Source organism: Typopeltis vanoorti, chromosome 7 (assembly GCF_054136105.1).
Source record: "Typopeltis vanoorti isolate ZY-2024b chromosome 7, IOZ_Tvanoo_1.0, whole genome shotgun sequence".
Classification (NCBI taxonomy): Eukaryota; Metazoa; Arthropoda; class Arachnida; order Uropygi; family Thelyphonidae; genus Typopeltis; species Typopeltis vanoorti.
In genome coordinates this window covers 115,370,809-115,389,390 of record NC_143555.1, presented here as the reverse complement: position 1 = coordinate 115,389,390, position 18,582 = coordinate 115,370,809, and positions in this window count along the sequence as shown.

The window sequence follows — 18,582 nt, the reverse complement described above, 5'->3', positions numbered from 1 at the left end:
AATTTGGATCTTCACTGAATTTTGTAAGATATACATTTATTGCAGAAATGTTGTCCACGTTGCTGAAATAGGTGAGTGTCCGTCTTGAAATTTTTAATTATTTAGATCATGCTTTTTAATAGAACTTGATTAAATAGAAGGCATATTTAGATAAGTAGAACATCAGTAGAAACGGATTTATCTGCATACCAGACTCGACAGATTGAAATATTTTCTTCTTTTTTTTTAAATTTATTTAGCAAAAGATAACTTATCTACATCATATTTTGCATATCAAAGTTGAGGTCGATAACGACTTTTTGTTATGGTTGTTAGCTGCTAGATTTAACGTCTCTCGTTCTTATATAGTATTTATAGGGGGAAAAAATTAAAGTGGTAGATTTTTAAAGTTTTTTATCAGAAATGTTGCTGTGAGCTTTGAAATACGATGACATCTGTCATTGTATACCATTCTTTTGGTATTCGGAGTGTGTGTGTGTGGGGGGGGGAGTTGTAGAACGCTGGAACGCGAATCAGTGTTTGTTGCATCAGTTTGGTTTAGCCACTTTTTTTTTTTAGGCAGTTTTGAATGGCAAAATATATTTAGTTTTTCTCTCTGGTATGTTTTTTTACTACATACGTGTTCTGTGTACACACATTGCATCCATTCAGTACTAGACGCATTTTTATCGAATATCTGATTTTGTGATGAATCATATTTATACTTTCCCAATGTCAACAGGAAAACGATTAACAATGGTGTTGATGCTTTAGTCAACTCTTCAGATTTGAATAAGAAACTTGTAAAATAACGCTGCTCCATCAAAAAAAGGTGTGGATATTTCAAAATTGATTTAAATATCGAGAACATAGCTCGTTATTTGTTTTTAAATTAACGTTAGCTTCTTCGATTACTTTCATATTTTCCTTCACATCATTCAGCATTTATGACCCAGTTGTTGGACGACAGTACAATTGGCTATAGTCGTCAAATTAACAGCCGTGATTCACAAAATTTTATTTGGGGGAAGGGAAGCGCCACATTAGTTTCTATCCTTGACTGTAGAAAGCCTAGCCTCTGCTAATGCCTCGCTTATTGTCGAGGGTATATCCCCCCCCCCCCCCCAATAACATTTATATAAACCCAGATTTAAATGTGATTAAATCTGGATACTTTGTTAATTGATCATATTTATGCAGTGGACAGGTTTGTATATCTTTCAGTTGGCTGAATGCGATAAATACATAATAAATGGGTCAAAAGCACCATTGCACTCGAGGTCATGTATGTGCGGAATTCTTTTACGTCCTGTTTAATGCAAGACGGTACTTTCTCCTTATCACTCTACTGCACTCGCTTATTGTCGCTTTTTTTTTTTTTTTTTTTTAAATCGGAAAAATTCAAGAAGTTCTCGAAGAGTGCGATTCAGTACTATTTTAGTTGCTCTAAAACAATATGGAATCGTAATTGTTTATCCGATGAAGAACATAATTTACGTGTTCTTCACACACGTCTGTTCTAAAGATAAAAACTGCTGTTTTTCCTCAGTTTCAACAGTATAAATTAATTTAAAAGCGTTTGACTGTGGGGCGAAATGCCAAGCAGAATGACCAGTGATTACCAAACTGCCTGCAAATTGTGTTAAGTAAGGGTGTTTTTTATGAAACGTCCAGACTAATATCGCTTAGATCAAAGTCCACTTACATCTGCCCTCTTATGTCTTTGATAATAGTGTTGAGATTGCATCAACGAAGTGTAAAACCGTTCATGCTATGCGAGATGAAAAACCCAAGATCACAGTAGAAAAATCATACACATGTATGACATCGGCCAGCTTATCTTGAATGCATGAAGAACAAGTGTCTTTATACATATATAACGTATAGGTTCTGGAATGCAGATTCAAGAGGTTTACTAGATCTCTGAAACTGTATATATATTTATCTCAATGTCAACAATGAAGGTTCTTCAGGCCATTCACCTATAGATAGACTCTGCAGATGTTGAACTCCCAGAGCAGCTGTTCTGCTCTCATTATTACAGCATCTCTACGAATCTGTAAAAGATACTTTTCTCAGAACAATGGGCGTACAATCCCGAACCCACCGTAAACGTCCGGACTTCATGATCGAACTAGGAAGCTTTAAGAATACACGCTTAATGGACATCTTTTTATCATTCCTTTTATCAGTTATTTCAGTGACGTCTTTATATTGTAGGAAATTTGTGGAGATAAAAGGTTGAGATATATATCGTAGATCAGGGATTCTCAACTATGGTACGCGTAACACTGGTGGTACGTGAGCCACTGCCTTACTAGTACATCTAATATCTTGAATTAAATATAGTGGTACGCCACTGGAAAAGGTTGAGAACCCCTGTCGTAGATGATGTTCGGTAATGTCTCTTGCTAAAATGTCCCCTCGGCAGCATTTGACTTACAAAGAAAACGATTATTCATCATAAAATATTCATACCAGAATCACTTACGTTTAATATTTTTATTTGTAAAATTTTCGGCTAAGTTTCATAGCCATTATCAATACAGTTATAGGAAAACTCTAAAAAAAAAAAAAAACAATTTAATTGAAAACACGTGATATTATGTGCACTATATGCTGCAGGAGAATAGCTCTGTCTGCAATAAGATATTCAGAATAAATTACAATAAATTAATTTAGTTAATTATTTTTAAATATAAGCAAAATTTAATTAGTTAAGAATCACATGAATAGTGAGTATTAGTTAATATAACTTTCCAAAATTGAGAAAGTTTTAGGCAATCGCTTTTTGTTCAGGTTCGGATTGTGAATGCACAGCCTTCTTTGTAGAGTCTTTCCAGAAGAAAGTAACTTTTGTGTAACATTTTGGTTTTGTTCCACTGAATCCTGTGTTTTGTAGATAAAGCGTGACTTGCTAAATTGAATTTGTTGGGTTTTTTATTCTTGATGTTCTTCAAGACGAATTTGTGCAGATCGACCAGTTTGTCCATAATAACATAACCACAAGAACAGGGGATTCTAGAAACTCCAGGATAGAGGAGGATATTTGTCTTTAGGTGAGATAAGGAATGTATTAAGTTTGCGAACTGGACGGAAAGTGACTTGTACGTCAATCTGTCGAAGTAATCTGGCTTTTTTTGAAAGTTCCTTAACATATGGAATACAAATTCTAGTAATCTCTTCTTGAGGCGGGTTAGGACGACAGCCATAACTATTGATTATATTTTCGAACCATTAGCAATAAAGGTAGTTCTGATAATAAGCAGTTCTATGTTTATTATTATTATTACGTGACGCCTCCAAAGAGCCTAAAGACTCATCGAGGGAGGACACCTACTCTACAACTCTCCGTCTCCTAAGAAGAGAATCTGTAGAACAAATTTTATGAGCTTTGGCAACAAAGGATTTCATTACACTATATTTCTGACAAGGATGATGATGATTATAATTAATGTATTTACCGATATGAGTTAGTTTTCTATATATTGAGAACTGTAAACTACCATTTAGTTGACGCAGAATGAGAACATCCAGAAAAGGAAGACAATTGTTGTCTTACTTCGTGGGTAAATTTGATTCTTGGGTTTATGGAATTAATATTTTCAAGAAATTCATGAAGATAATAAGATCTGACAAGGAAGAGTTCCATATAGCTATTACATCATCAACATATCTGTACCAAACCGATGGTTTGGGCGAAAAAATATCCAGAATATATTGTTCGAAATGTTCCATAAAGTAATTGGCTAGAGTTGGGGGGGGGGGAGGGGAGACCACCATAGCTGTTCAAATGTTATTCAGTAATGTGTCTTTATTGCTAAAATGTTTTTTTTTTTTAAATCCCGGCAGTTTGCCTTAGTACAAAGAAAATCGTGTTTTTTCCGAGTACATATTTATATCACTCGCAGAAAGAACCATATAGTTTTTGATTGAAATTAGTATACGAGAATTATCTGTAGAAAATGAAATCTCATAAAATATGCTTTTAAACAAGTTATTTTTATTTAATTTAAGACTTGCTAAAGCTGCCAATTTTTGTTTTGCAGAAAATAAAAATCGGATCTCGCTCTTTTCAGTATTCAATCCGCTTTTGTAGTTTTATTTTGATATGATTTCCGAAAGAGTACTCATTGTGACAACGAATCAAAATGTGTTTGTCATGTTTTATGCACGCGCTTTTTTTTTTTTATCTCTTCACTAAGTAGCTGTTAACAATTTTTCATAGTGTCGAAAGTGGCGATTATTTCATACGCCACTTTCGACAGTTATTTGCTATCTATTCAGTACTTATGGCTACCTTTCTATTAGTTCCTATTCAGTTACAGTAAAACTTTTTTTAATGAATCTTTTAGGTTCTGGAGATGATTTTAAAATAGTATTCCGATTAAAATAGGAATCTTTAGCGACATGTTAAGGAAGTTTCAAAAAAAAGCAAAAAAAAAATGAACAAGATACCACTTCTGTTTACTAGCAGGTAACTGAATTTTTCAAAAGTATATTAAAAAAGTTCAGTAGACTCCTTTGCTTAGTCTAAGGATTCATGACATTTTAATTTTTAAAAATTAAAAATCTTAGCGGAGTTAGATAATTTATCATTATATAAATTTTATTCACTAGGTATAAGTATCCCGAAACATTTTAAAGTGATTAAAAAAAAAAAAAAAGGAACTATACCGCTATTTCCTAACATGTTTGGAGCATTGCTCGCTGTCCTATATTAGAAGCACGCTATGCGAACCAGATCTGTTGTCTGAGGAATGTTCAGTTCTTTAAGGGGAGTACCAGTTTGTCACGAAGGGGGTTTGGCAGTACTTAAATGACCACAGGACATCTCTATTCGTAGAAGGCAAAAATAGGTTTAGGAGTAGGCGATATAATTATCTTGCAGTTTAGAATTGGAACACATGATTATCATAAAATATATACTTCCTTGGTGACCTTGTGCTCCGTAGCCAACATCCCTAGTACTGAGATTCATCGTGTCTTTTGAAGGCCACAATTACTGGGACGTACTGCGTTCAGTTAATACCCACAAGCAAACCACCATTTGGAAGCGGTGACCTAACGTGTTTGTAGGAGACTACATCCCACATCAGATCAATGCCCTGCATTGCCACAGTTGCCATGGTGAACTTCATTTCTCTTGTTTTCCTTGGTACATATATTGTTTTTATCATCTTTTGATTCTGCATTCTATGCCAGATTCAGAGAATTACACATGCCCAAATATTGTTTATAGGGTACTTGAATTTGTCCTACAAGTAGAAACGATGCATACAGATGGTTTCCAACATTTTGTGGGAGGTAAGTGTTCTTTTGCCTGAACTTGGAGCGTCTGTGTCAAGAAAATAGTTACTGTAGGATAGTCGCATTAAAATGATCTTATTGGTGAAGAATTCCGTGGCTGTAGAAATCTGTTTGGTAGAGATTGTGCTAAAACCTCACTGCAAGTGACTTAAGTGTCAGCTTTTCTTCTTGCCTATGAATATGGATCGAAGTTTATCCAAAATGGCGTTCTGGCCAGCGAAAATCTATAAAAGATGAAGTACAACTCTCTCTCGTTACGGAGTTTGATTTTGAACTCATACCGAGGCAACTCGTGTAAACGTTTATCTGCCTTAGCTGGGTTTAAAATATAGATTTGTATCTGGATTCTCTGAGTATATTGTATATATATTCTAAAAGCACATGATATTGCAATAAACCGATTTGTCATTATCATCGTGATATTTCTGATAGCATTGCTTGATATCGATAGACTTTCTAGTCAAAGTTAAAGCCGCCCAAATATACCTGTTAAATATACTTTATCCGCATTCACCTTATCTTTACTGATTAGATATACATAAATATGATTCATCTTGCGAAATGAAAATAACATTAGATTCTGTTTATTATCTTTTAATGTATTCTATGCTTTTTAACTAGCTTTATCTTTTGTTTCCCGAGAATATCAGATTAAAGAAAGTTTTATATTCTTTATTTTGAAATAAAGTGCTGTATCAGCACAAAGTCAAGTCATTTCGAAACCTTTCTGTTGTATGCTTAATTTCTGATGACGTATATCGGAAGTGTCTTGAAGGGCACGTCCTTCGTAGCCAGTAAAAATCTTTATATTGCTGGTTTCATTAGTTCTTTCTTCTCTTATTTTCAATTTTTAGTTCACGCAAAATCTTTTATGGTCGGGTCATTTCAGAATTCGCGTTTTAATGTTATTCCATTAGTTACGCTAATTTTATGTTCGTTTTTCTTTTTGATTACGAATATTTATTAAAGTCACGCATTTTTATTTCCAGTAAATCTTAAACGGTGGGGGGGGGGGGGGAAGAAATCATGAAGAGACAATTTTATGCTTTTCTCTTTCCATGTGCGGTGTTTTGTAGCATCAATGGGAGAACGCTAGAAAAACCAATGGTTAGAAAAACGATAATAAAAATATCGATGTATGCGATATATCAACGTCCGGTTAGCGAGTGGAGATGTAAAAAGTTAAGTATGGTCTTCCGGACGGCGTCTCTTTAAAATAGTTTATATTTCAAAGAGATGCAATATATTTAGACAGTATATCAAAAGCGGAGTAAGGTGTCATAATATTAGGAGTAAGTTTCCTAACATTATGACACCTTTATGGAGTCCCAAGAGTCATCACAAGAGAGCACTCTACAATAGTCTAACTTTGCAACTGTATTTTTTGTATGTTAAAATTTCCATTTCTCTGAATCGGTTTTCCTGTGTCGAGGAAGGAAAATTGCTATTTTTGTACGAGAACGACTAACTTTACCTTCATTTTAAAGTCTTAAAAATTCTTAGCATCGTAAACTAAATTTGAATCTCTTTCCGACCAACGGACATTACCGACTAAGCTACTGAAACTATACTATATTAATAGTTTTGATTTCTTGGGACAAATGTTGGAAAATAATTTGCGAACCATCAACATTGGTTGACCCAAAATGTTATTCAGTAAAATGGGAAAGTTGAGTACTACTAGAGAGTCGAGCAGTACCTGAATAGCAAACTACTTATTTGCAGCAATCATTATTTAAGTAAATATATTTAAGCTAAAATGGATGAAAAATCTTTGTTTAACATTGAAGTTAAAAGTAAAAAGTTTGATATTTTGTAGCCATCAGGTCAGTAAGGCTGCTTAAATACTATAATTAAAGGTGATTGAGTGGATGGATAGATGTCGTTTGATTATGTTGCACTGCCTAGAAACTCTGTGAAATAAATAACATTTATCAGTAATATAAGTAATTGCTAATTTATGAGTAACTTAAAGGATGTAGACACATCGTATTTGTAGAATTAATGAGGTAAAATCCATAAGAATTGGAACAGTAAACAAATAATAGCACAAATGTTTGAAAACCAAATCAGTAAACCTAGTTCCTATTCTGCTTAATTTTTGTTTCCCTTTTCTGCTTGATTCACCTGGCGTGAAACTCCCCTTCTCCCCCCCCCCCCACTAAATCTTTTTTTTTTTTTCTTCAAAGTTATGAACATATATATTCAGAGTGAAGAGTATTTCAGCGTAGATAAATATAAGATTTTGTACTTTATAAGATCAGAGAGACCGAAGAGTCTTTGATCTAAGTCCTTAGAAATCGTATTTAGTGAGAAGCCTTTTTTATTTATTTATTTTTTTTGCATGCATAGAGAGTTGTAAGTGTGCAGACGGTAGATCAGTTTAAAGCAAACTATGAGCGATTTGCTTATTTCTCTTTAGTTGTATGTCACTTTTTGACCCTAACACGTATTTGCAATAATATTCAACTACATGGGTATATTTCTAGTTAAATATACGTTTCGCTTTTGTTTGTTTAGGTTATCATAAGTGAAAATATCTAAGCTAAGCTTCATATATTTTCACTTACCCACAATCTGTCTGCCCGCACCAGTAGCAGCATTTACTGCCTCCAAACTGAATAACCCGACTGTGACTTTGTATAGCCAGTTATTCGTTTCGGATAACTGGCTATACTATAGAACAGCGAATTTTTTTCGCATATCCTGGAAGAATTTTAATTTAATTTTATAAACAAAGTAATCGTTTTATTATTTATTTTCACCCACAAAAGTATCCCCTCCCTTCACTTATTTTCATGATTACTCTCTCATAAAATCAAAATAATTTATCAACATGGATTGCTCATTTTGTAAAAAAAAAAAACGTGTGTTCTAATAGCAGTTCACGCGCTAGCCATCTAAATCCTGAGTGTTCTATTTTGCTGCCCTCGGTGATCTATTATTACAAAAGTACTGTATTCACTTTTTCTTCGTAGTCTATAGCGGGTATTTGTCTTATGTAAGATTTTTAATATTTTTTTTCTGTACGTAACCACTACTGTATTCATCATTTCGATTCAGAAAGTTTCATTTTTTTCCCTTTTTTTTTTTTTAACTTAAAAGCAAGTTCACACTAAAATCTTTTAAACATTCATAAATGCGGATATAAATCACCATCCCTCCGCATATATAAGAAAGAAAGTAGCTCTGCAAGTCTGAATCTGTTACCTTGAAGGCAGTACGGACGCATAAGCGACATTCATGTTACATGAGCAAGGCGACTTGCCCGACGTATCCACGCACTTCCCACAAAACTCCTGCTCCAACAAAGGTACGTTTCGAAGGTTGCACCCTTTCTTATTATTACTTGTAGACAGGACTGTTGTTAACATATATGCCGACCCTAGGCAGACACTATTTTGTTGCCCCTAAATTCAAGATATTATGTAAAATAAATAATAAAAACACTGCCAGTGTTTTTATTATTTATTTGGTTAGTAAATTACAGCGGTCCTGCTTATAGAAATGGTTAAAATTATTCTAGATGTGAACAAATAGAAATAGGCGGAATTAAGTAGGAATAATTTATAAAGTTTGAATAAATAGGAATAATTGCAAATTGGTTGGTTGAAAGAATTGATTATCGTTCTCCAACTAACAGACTGTGTTCCAAAGGGTAGAACAAGTTCCATGTTTGGTCTCTAGAGGAGGGGTTTCCGGATTGTTTACTATTTGCTTTTACTGTTAATGTCTTGATATATCAACATAAAAGACATATACTCTTTTGCTGTTAACTAACAGCATATCGTGTAATGACTATCATTTGAAATGGAATGCAACAACTTGTTCCTCTCACATGCCTTATTTGGTTACATAACCAGTTTATCCTATGACACTCAGACTAATGGAGAACTCCCTTGTTATAATGAAACCTTACATTTTCTTAACATAATAATCTGCTCAAGAAAAGCTAATAATAATGCCGGCCATGATTTACAAGGCCGTGAATGCCTTTCTTTTTAAACCTTACTAGACCATTTTTAACCTAGGCTTTTTAAACCTTCATACCTTTACCGCCATCTGAAAACGAGTCTCATCTCTTTTTTTTCTGACAAATCTTTCCCATGATCTGTGTAGTATGAGATCAGTAGAAAATTTGCTGATAATTTCGTTATCAGACTATTCCTGGAAATTGGTGCATGCTATTTTGTTGAAACTGAATCACTTTATTAACCGAATAATTTTGCCTGGCGATATAGACACCTTTGTTTTTGAATGTTTGCAACAGCCATCAAGTATAAGTAACCACGTGAAATTCGTTATCATTCTCCATGACGTTGGTAAATTTTTTTTTTTGTGCATTTAGGGAAGCTTCCCGAGATTCCATCCTCTGGTATTTAAATATGATTTTCTTTTACTTAAAGATTCTCGTAAGCGAGTAGGATGATATTCATCTGCTGTGAGCAGTGTCACAGCAGACGAAGATCACCAATGCGAATTAATATAGGTTAGAATCGAAGCAAGTTTTTATGGAGAGTGTAAAATCAGATATACGAATTACATTCGACTTGCACTGCAAACTGGATTAGTTACAACACTGCTGCTTGGGCCGAGTGGATAGTGTTTTTACTTTCCAATAAATCGACTGTGGATTAGAACTCAACTGTAGTATGTATGTTTGTAAGAGAGATTTTAGATGGTATATAATTTTTATCGCCTCTTATGAGGCCACCACCTTGCTTATTGGAATTCTGATGATACTTGAAAAAGTTCCATGTTTGGTTTCTCGATCAAATTCCTGGAATATTCACGATACTAATATACTATAGGTGTCCACTACGTGACATCGTAATAAATTACATTTTCGCGCTTTAAGATTTCTTGCATGTTATTTGCACATTTCCATCTATAACGCTTGCTTAAGCTGGTGAAGAAGCCGAGATATTCATAGATAAGTCATTATTCAAAACCCATTACACTCTTGCAACTGTCCTTTAGCGTTCATTGCAAAATGAAAATATTCTTTCCTTTCCGACTTTTCATGCGTAAGAAACGAAACGGTGTTCTGAAGGTGTTTTACACGTTTTATACCTTGAGAAACTGAACAACCCAGAAGATCTCATACGATGTCGTTATTCGAATAAATTTCAAAATAGTCGCCTTCCTCACAGCTACGCCTTCCACCTAGTTGAATCGTGACTCGAAGAAAACTGGCAGAACATGCACAGGTAGCACCGAAGCGTTTCTTCCACCATCTAGCAGAAGTGAACGATGACGGAGCGCTGTTTAAAAGAGAAAAGTAAAAATAGGTTAATCTAAGTCCAGATTAAAGTATCTTATGAATGCCTTTGTTTTTAACTTCGTAATATTTTCAGCAGCTATTTGGATGCATTCTAGAAAAGAGCATTAACTTATTATAATTATAAATCTGATTCTAAATTATAATCGAGTGACATTTTTGTTCAGGTTAAATGCTTTGTTAGCTATAGAGGATTCCCCCCCCCCTCGAATTGCTATTAAACTACTGGTTTGTGGCTTAACAACATGACATGACTCCACAGTTAATTCATTTCAAATAGAAACACTTATGTACGTCATAGTGTAGCAGTTTATAATCAATGGATCATACATTGAAGTAAGTCTGTGAAATGCATTACTTCAACATACGAATATTGTATTCCCGATTGAATAAGACCGTTGACTTATTTGCGATAGTAACAAAATTCTAAAAGATTAAAGTCTTGTGGATAAACCCATACCCACGAAGCGCCGAAAAGACTGTAGAAATATTGTATGCGTGTGGAAAGATGTCGTTTGAAGTGTCATTTATTCAAACGACAGTCTTATGGAGTCAAAAGAACACATTGTGCTCCGCATAAATTCTGTTGGTCTTGAATATGCATGAATAATTAATACCTTCGTTCATTTCTTAAAGCTTTTCAACTTCCTATTTCGGATTGCATAGGGTACATGAACATTAATTACTGCTCAAGGACTTTTTATAATAATTACTTTGAAGCCCTAGAATAGCTTCAGTCTGCACAGGACAATTTAAAGTAGTGAAATTGAGATTCTTTTTTTTTTTTTCTCGTTGTCTGCCAGTTCTTTCGTGAGATGATTGGCTGATATTAAACTTATGGCTAAAGGAATTTAAAGTTCTTATAGGATATTGCAATTATAAAATTCTTTCTCCCTTGATATTAAATTTACGTTTTCTAGATAGTGATTATGTTCGTATATCACTTAGTCATCGATTATCGCAAGTCCAATTATTCAGCCTCCTAATTCTCACTTCTCTGGTTCTTTCTCCAGTGGTCTCTCGCCTGCTTTTCGTGCTGTTATTTTTCTTAAATCAAAATTGCGTAGTTGCACTTTCACTTTGGATAGTTCACTTAACATGTTAAACATATGTGATTCTTGAACTACTACAATCAAATAACTTCATGATTTGCTTACTGGTCATATTACTAAAGGACGTTTAGTGTGTGAAAAATAAATTTTAATTAAAAAAAATGCTTGTTACGTTTTACTTGAATGCGATCAGCCGAAGCGATACTAACAAGTAATTTTTCGTCTGCGAATGATAACGCATGTTGGGTCACGAAGAAAGCGAACCGTAAACCATATATTGAACTTAAGCGTATATTCATGATTTGCGCAAAATAAAATAAAACCTACATGCAAATGAATGCATTTTATATAGAAGCCGCACCAGCAGACAAATCATGCTTTAAAAAAAAAAATAAATAAATAAAAATAAAAATCGCCTCCCTACACATTTCTTCACGATTCGGTAATTTAGAATAGTTAGCTTGGAAAGGTTTCAGATGTTAAGATGCCAACTGAAAATCTCTTCTTAGATGAGCAGTTTAATGAATATGTACTGTATATATATGAAAACATGCATTCAAATCGTCTATTGAATAAGTGTTATTGTTGCATAGAAAAATCTATAAAAGAACACACAAAACAGGAATTTTTCGAGTGAAAACAGTACCATGTTAGTACTGTTTTCACTCGAAAAATTTAAGTGAACAACTTGCAGCTAAGCATCAGTACAAGCTGTTAATAAAATTATCAACTCTTGCTTATTGATTGCAAGAAGACCACATTTGGGTTATTTAATGCCGTCCATTCGCTGTTCTGATCTTTCGTGGGTGGAAATTGGAGTTTTTAGTCTCCATGTGGAAGGGAGTCCTCTTTAATCCAATAAAATATCTCTTCAAAACATTCTCAAGTTTGATCTCTCTCTTTTTTTTTATTTTTTATTTTATTTTATTTTATTTTTTTTTAGCCGTTCTTAAATGGGCAGAAATTAAATTACAAATTATACTATATGAAATTGTACGTCATCATTTTGTTCAGGAGGGTAGAGAATGTAGTGAGGGAAATGCATAGATTTCAAAAATATTGTTGATAAATGGCAATGCTTGTTATTTAAATTGAGGAGTAAAAACGATATTTTCGAAATTAATCGAGTCAGTCCAGACGTTTCGGTGCAAATATCACTGTCGTCTTGCCGAGGTGTTTTACGAAATTGCTTAGAATATGATCCAGTCACTTTAGTCATGTGGTTAGAGATAGCTTGTTGAAATAGGAGACCCACAGAGAATTACAAGAACATGGCAGTTTCATGGACGGCCACATTCGGTAAAATGGTAACATAATATAAAAGCAGTCTTCAAAGTAGCATATTGGAACTGACAACACTATACCATTCATGATCCGATAATGAATATTACTCACAGTCCAGTATGATGTAACTGCGAGATGCGATCGAGTCTACATTGGCCAGCATCCTTGTGGAGCTCTTTCAGCATCTTAAGAGCATATCCCAGAGAAATGAGTCTTCTTGAAAGGAGGAGAGAGGGGTGTGTGATAATTTATTAGGTACGTGTACCTAAGAAACTGGCAACGAGTATAAACTTGTATAATATCATACCGAAGCTGACTTTGGCCTATTTTAACAACGTCTTCGCTTCCCATCATCCCACGCAGAATTAGGTTGGACTTTCTTTTCGTGCTACTATCATTTATACATGAAATTGTCAATGGTTAGTTTAGACTGCCTTGATGAGTTCACTGAATCAAGAGATCTGAAAATGAAATTATTTGTAATATCGAAATTGTTTCAACAGAGGGAGTTAATTCGGTATTAAAACTAAGCTGAAATGACATGCTTTCCCTCGAATAGTTTTTCTTATATGGTTGACCAATTATCACCGATGTAATGATCATCCCTGGTTTAGGGGGGATAGGTGGTTCCTATAGAAACCATGCATTCAGTGAAGTTGAATACCGATGGTGAAGGTTAATATCACGGTCTCTGTTTGCAGTTACGGATCTCATCTACTGCTAATTTCTTTATTTCTTAAAAAAAAGTTTTGTATTATTAATGTAGTTCTAGGGTCAGAACAGATTCCTTTTTTTTTTTTTCTGTTCCGAGAGAAAAAAAAGCCGTCCCGCCCCCCCCTTTTTTTTTACTTCTGATATTACAAAATGCCTTTTTTATATATTGATGGAATTGCCGCCCTTTTAAATGATCAGACCCAGGCATGCGCTTGCTTTGCTTGTGTCTAGTCAATCCTGTTTCTGTTCATAATTGCTACCAACGAAATCGCCGATATTCGAATTTATTTCTCATTCATGACAATAGATGGCACCACTATGAAATTCGAATTTTGCAATTATTATTAATCAGCAACTTTAGATGCTTTTAAATAATGGAATGGAAAGTTGGCAACTCCCAACGATATTTCAAAAATGCTCTTGTAATCCAGCTGAACATTGCTAACTACGCATATTGATTTTACTGTGATTCATCATACGAAAGTGCATTTACACTTCTAATAAATATATAGTTATTTAGTAAGTAGACAAAAAAAAATGGAGGCATCAAGTCTGAATAGGTATATATTTTTTTCTTTTTTTTACTTGCATGTCAGCCTATTAATTTTGTGTGTAAATTTAGTAGTATTACTCTGGGAGACCGCATTCAATCCCTGGATACTTTATTGATTCCAAGTAAGCTTAGCATCACGGAACGTTAATCTAACAACTTTCTTCGCTGGTTATGTTTTCATTCAGTTCCCAAATGTTTGTTGTCGACTTTAATTTGATATATTATTATATTTTTGCATATTTCTTTTGTAATTATTTCTCGTATATTTCATAAATCAGTGCCGGCACTATCTCATGTAATTTTCCTTAGTCTAGTTCCACTATACCGGAACTGCTGGAAAATTTCTCTCTTCCACCCTTCTTTCAGAGAAAGTTTTACATACGAAAACCGTCTAACTTTATTATTTAAATTTAAATAATAAATTTAAACTTATTTTAACTTCAGTTTGATTTTATTTTCAAAATAGGAAACATATGAATTGTTTAAAATTTAAAACTCGGTTACTGAGTTACTTTTGATAGTTAAACCGCACCAGTGGCATATAAAAACAGAAAAATATTTGTTATATCTAGGTTGATTCAGGTACAGTAAATATTACGACTAACTTGCTCCAAGAGGCTCAGTTTTGGATGTTACCTTACGTTAATTTATAGTAAAAAAAAAAAGAACTGATCTTTTGTTTGTAGTACAATAATTCTTTGTACGTAAAGCGCTATTGTTTAAATTTTCCTTAATTTCCAGTTTTTTTTTTTTTTTTCATATTTAAAAACAAATAAGGCAGCATCTCTGCTTGAACATGAAGTTGAATTTAGTGAACGTATCCTCCTTGAAATAAGATTGGTTTAGGATTAATAATTTTTCATTACATTAAACTCAAATATAATTATTTGATATACTGAATATTTATTGTAGTCGTACTGTTATTTAGTAAACGTGGAAACATGTTTTATAATTATGTATTAATTTCCAAATGGAAATTTAAAAAATGGAATTAGTTAAAGGCTTTGCTCAATTGTACTTAAATCTGAAGTAGGCTCCTGTCGCATTTTACTGTGCCCCCGATATTAATTCTGGAGAGAATTCGCATATTCCTTCTACATCGCTGTTCTACAGAAACATTATATAATTTGTATTATTCTTTTCTTCCCCTCTCAAGCGCTTTTTAAAATCCTAAAATTCAATTTACAGCGGGGATTTCCCATTGGAAAAGGATTCTGCAACTTGGGAAAAAAAAAAAAAACCGCTGCTTTAAACGAGTTGCTTTTTTGTTTATTAATAAAGAAATTACATGAGTTCATTCGTTTTCATAGTTTTTTTTGCTGCTATTCCAAATTCTCATCCCTCCTAAATATTCTTTATTTTTTAATAATTTCGCAATGTTTAATCTTATCGACTTTTTTTTTCCGCTTTGATGAATCATTCCAAACGCAGTGTTGTCGCTAACTTTAGATTCATCATCACTACTTTAAACGCTCAAATTATTATATACTACGTCAGTAGTATATAATAATTACCATATACGAAACGAAGTAGTAAATAAATATTAATATTCTCTTTGATATTCATCCGTATCTCGCTACTGCTACCGAGAGTATTGAAAAGAGACCTTCCTATCTCTTCAGCAATCGTTAAGTGCTGCCTCAGTTTAATGAGAGAGTTGTACTACTGTTAAACAGTTAAGGTCATCGATGTATACATCGCAATTACCAGATAATGCTCTCCCGAGTTTCCTAGAATAACCAGTTCAGTGGAAAAGTGTTTGCCTACAAATAGTCTTATCTGTTGGGAGTTATGTCAAATAATATAATTAAATTTGAAGTCATATTTAACAGGTGGTACCGAATTTGAGCGTGATGTAGTAAAAAGACTACATTTATCTTAATCGAAATTAGTTCCTTCCTGCTCAGTGACTAATTCGCTTGCTGCAGATGACGCCACAGCAATAATTTGACTTTTGATTCTTAATCAAGCGAAAAATATTTTCTCACTTCACAAATGGTTCTAGTCTTTTTTTTTTTTTTTTAAGTAAATTGGGATTGAGCAACTGGGTTATGATACTCTTAATGTTCAAAGTATAAATGCGCATTCTCAAAATTCATATTACATGAAAATAAATTTTAAAATACGACCAAAACAGTTAATTTCGAAGAGCCTTGCAATGAATGATACTTGAAAAAATGTACTGCAATGCAGTTTTATTTTATCCGTGTGGGGTTCCCCCTCCCGTTCCTCGACCGCACCTTAGCTGGTTGAGCCCTCCTAATGAGGGATATTTTTACTGTAGCAGCGTGTGTTCACGTGATTGGTTTGCCTGTTTCGTCTGAGAGACGAAAAACTCCAGTTTCCAGAAGGAAAAAACCCTCTACTTCCGTATAAGATCGGCTAACTCACCTTTAATGGAAAAAGACCAGATAAAGGTTCCTCAGGTCATGGACGCGGGAATCGAACACAGGCCTTTCCGACGACCAGAGAGCTTCGTCTATACCGACTGAACTACGGAGGCTTTACTGCATTGCAGTAAGAAAATATAAAGGCAGTATTACACTATACAGGGTGTTCGGGATAAATTTGACATATTTATAATTAATTATATTTTTCCGTAAGTTACATGTATTAACACACACTTCTCTTCATTTAAAAGTTTGGACCCTTCTTCATTCATATACAAGATGTCAGAAAGGATGGATAGCTGGAACCCACCTGAATCATGGAAGAGAATAACTTGTATCATGATGATTCGTGCCCGCCATCAAAATAAGGATATTACGACTGCTGCCCAATGCTCCCTGAATACAGTAAAAACAATCAGGCATGAACTAGAGACTTGCAATGGTGACTACGAGGATGTAGCAAGAAGAAAGATCCCTAGCAGACGATCTGATTGCGTTCGTACAGCAGAATTCCTCGCAAATCTGCAGGAACAGGTGTTGAAGAACCCTGGCATTGGAATTCGGGCTTTGTTCGTGGAGTTGCTAACTGTAGTCAAGCCCTGGATAACAAGGGTAGCCAATGGTAGGCCGTATGTATGGCAGCAGGATTCGGCCCCTTGCCATACCTCTGGGAAAAGTCAAAAATGGTTGTCTGAAAATTTCTACGACTTCACCAGTCCAAATGTTTGGCCTCCAAACTCCCCAGACCTTAACCCCATGGATTATTTTGTATGGGGCGCAGTTGAAAAAGACACCAATCGCACTTCCAGTAATACAAAAGCCCAGTTAATGGATAAAATTAAAACAGTTTTTGCGGCCCTTCCCAGGGAGACTGTAGCATCAGCTTGTTCGAGGTTCCGAAGCAGAATTGAAGCTGTGATCGATGCTAATGGTGATTATTTTGAGTAAATCTTGTTGATAGTATTGTAATTAACTCTGCCTGTAATGTTTTTTTGTCAATTCATTAAATTTAATAGATACAAAGAAGATTTTCTTTTTCCTTACGAAACTGTCAAATTTATCCCGAACACCCTGTATATACTATAGTGTAATACTGCCTGTATTACTAGTATTAATTACTAGGCAGTATTACTAGTAGTTCTGAATCTCACCCATCATTTGATATAGATTTCATCAAATACAAAATTTTCCCAGAATTTTTTAAAATTTAATTTAGGTGAAGAGAATAGATAGAAATCCATTTTCCGATAAACCCTCTCAACAACTCTTTCATAATTGACATTCTGATTTAGATATTGCATTTGTCACCAACCTCCCAATTTCTTCACGTTTTCTCATTTTCCTGAAATCCAGGTGACAAAACCCGTGTGCAATAGTCCATATGTAGTTTGATCAACCTATTTTCAGCCGAAGGTGAGCTAACTGGTTTCATATAGAGGTTTCTACTACATTCAGAGATTTTCGTCCCGCAAACATTGGAGAACACACGCAATTAATATGGCATCATTGCATAAACAACAAATCTTATACAATAGCACTTCTACTGCCTTTCAACGTTCTGACGATTGAAATAATGCTGTGAATTTTACATTCGAATTAACTGGGGGCTAACATTTGTGCCTTCCTCAAGTTGATTAAAATTCTTTTGAATGACTACAACTGTCTTTTTCGCCTCCTCCCTCTTCAAGCATTTATAATATCATACATCACTAGCAGTGGGAATTTCACTTAGTCCGCTTCAAGATAATTTTGCACTACACGACTGTAGTGTGTAGCTCAGTGCTTCCCAAACTTATGGATGTAAAGCCCCCCCTCCCCCCCTTCGGAAAAATTAAAATATTTTACTGCCCCTATCGAAAAAAAAAAATTCGTGATACAGACATATATTATTCTAATATTTATTGTATTTATATTGAATAATAAACATACACAGCGAATATCGCAAAAATCAAATGCAAACATTACATTTTTAACATCTTACATACACATTTGACATGAATCGCTTAGTCTTAAAACATT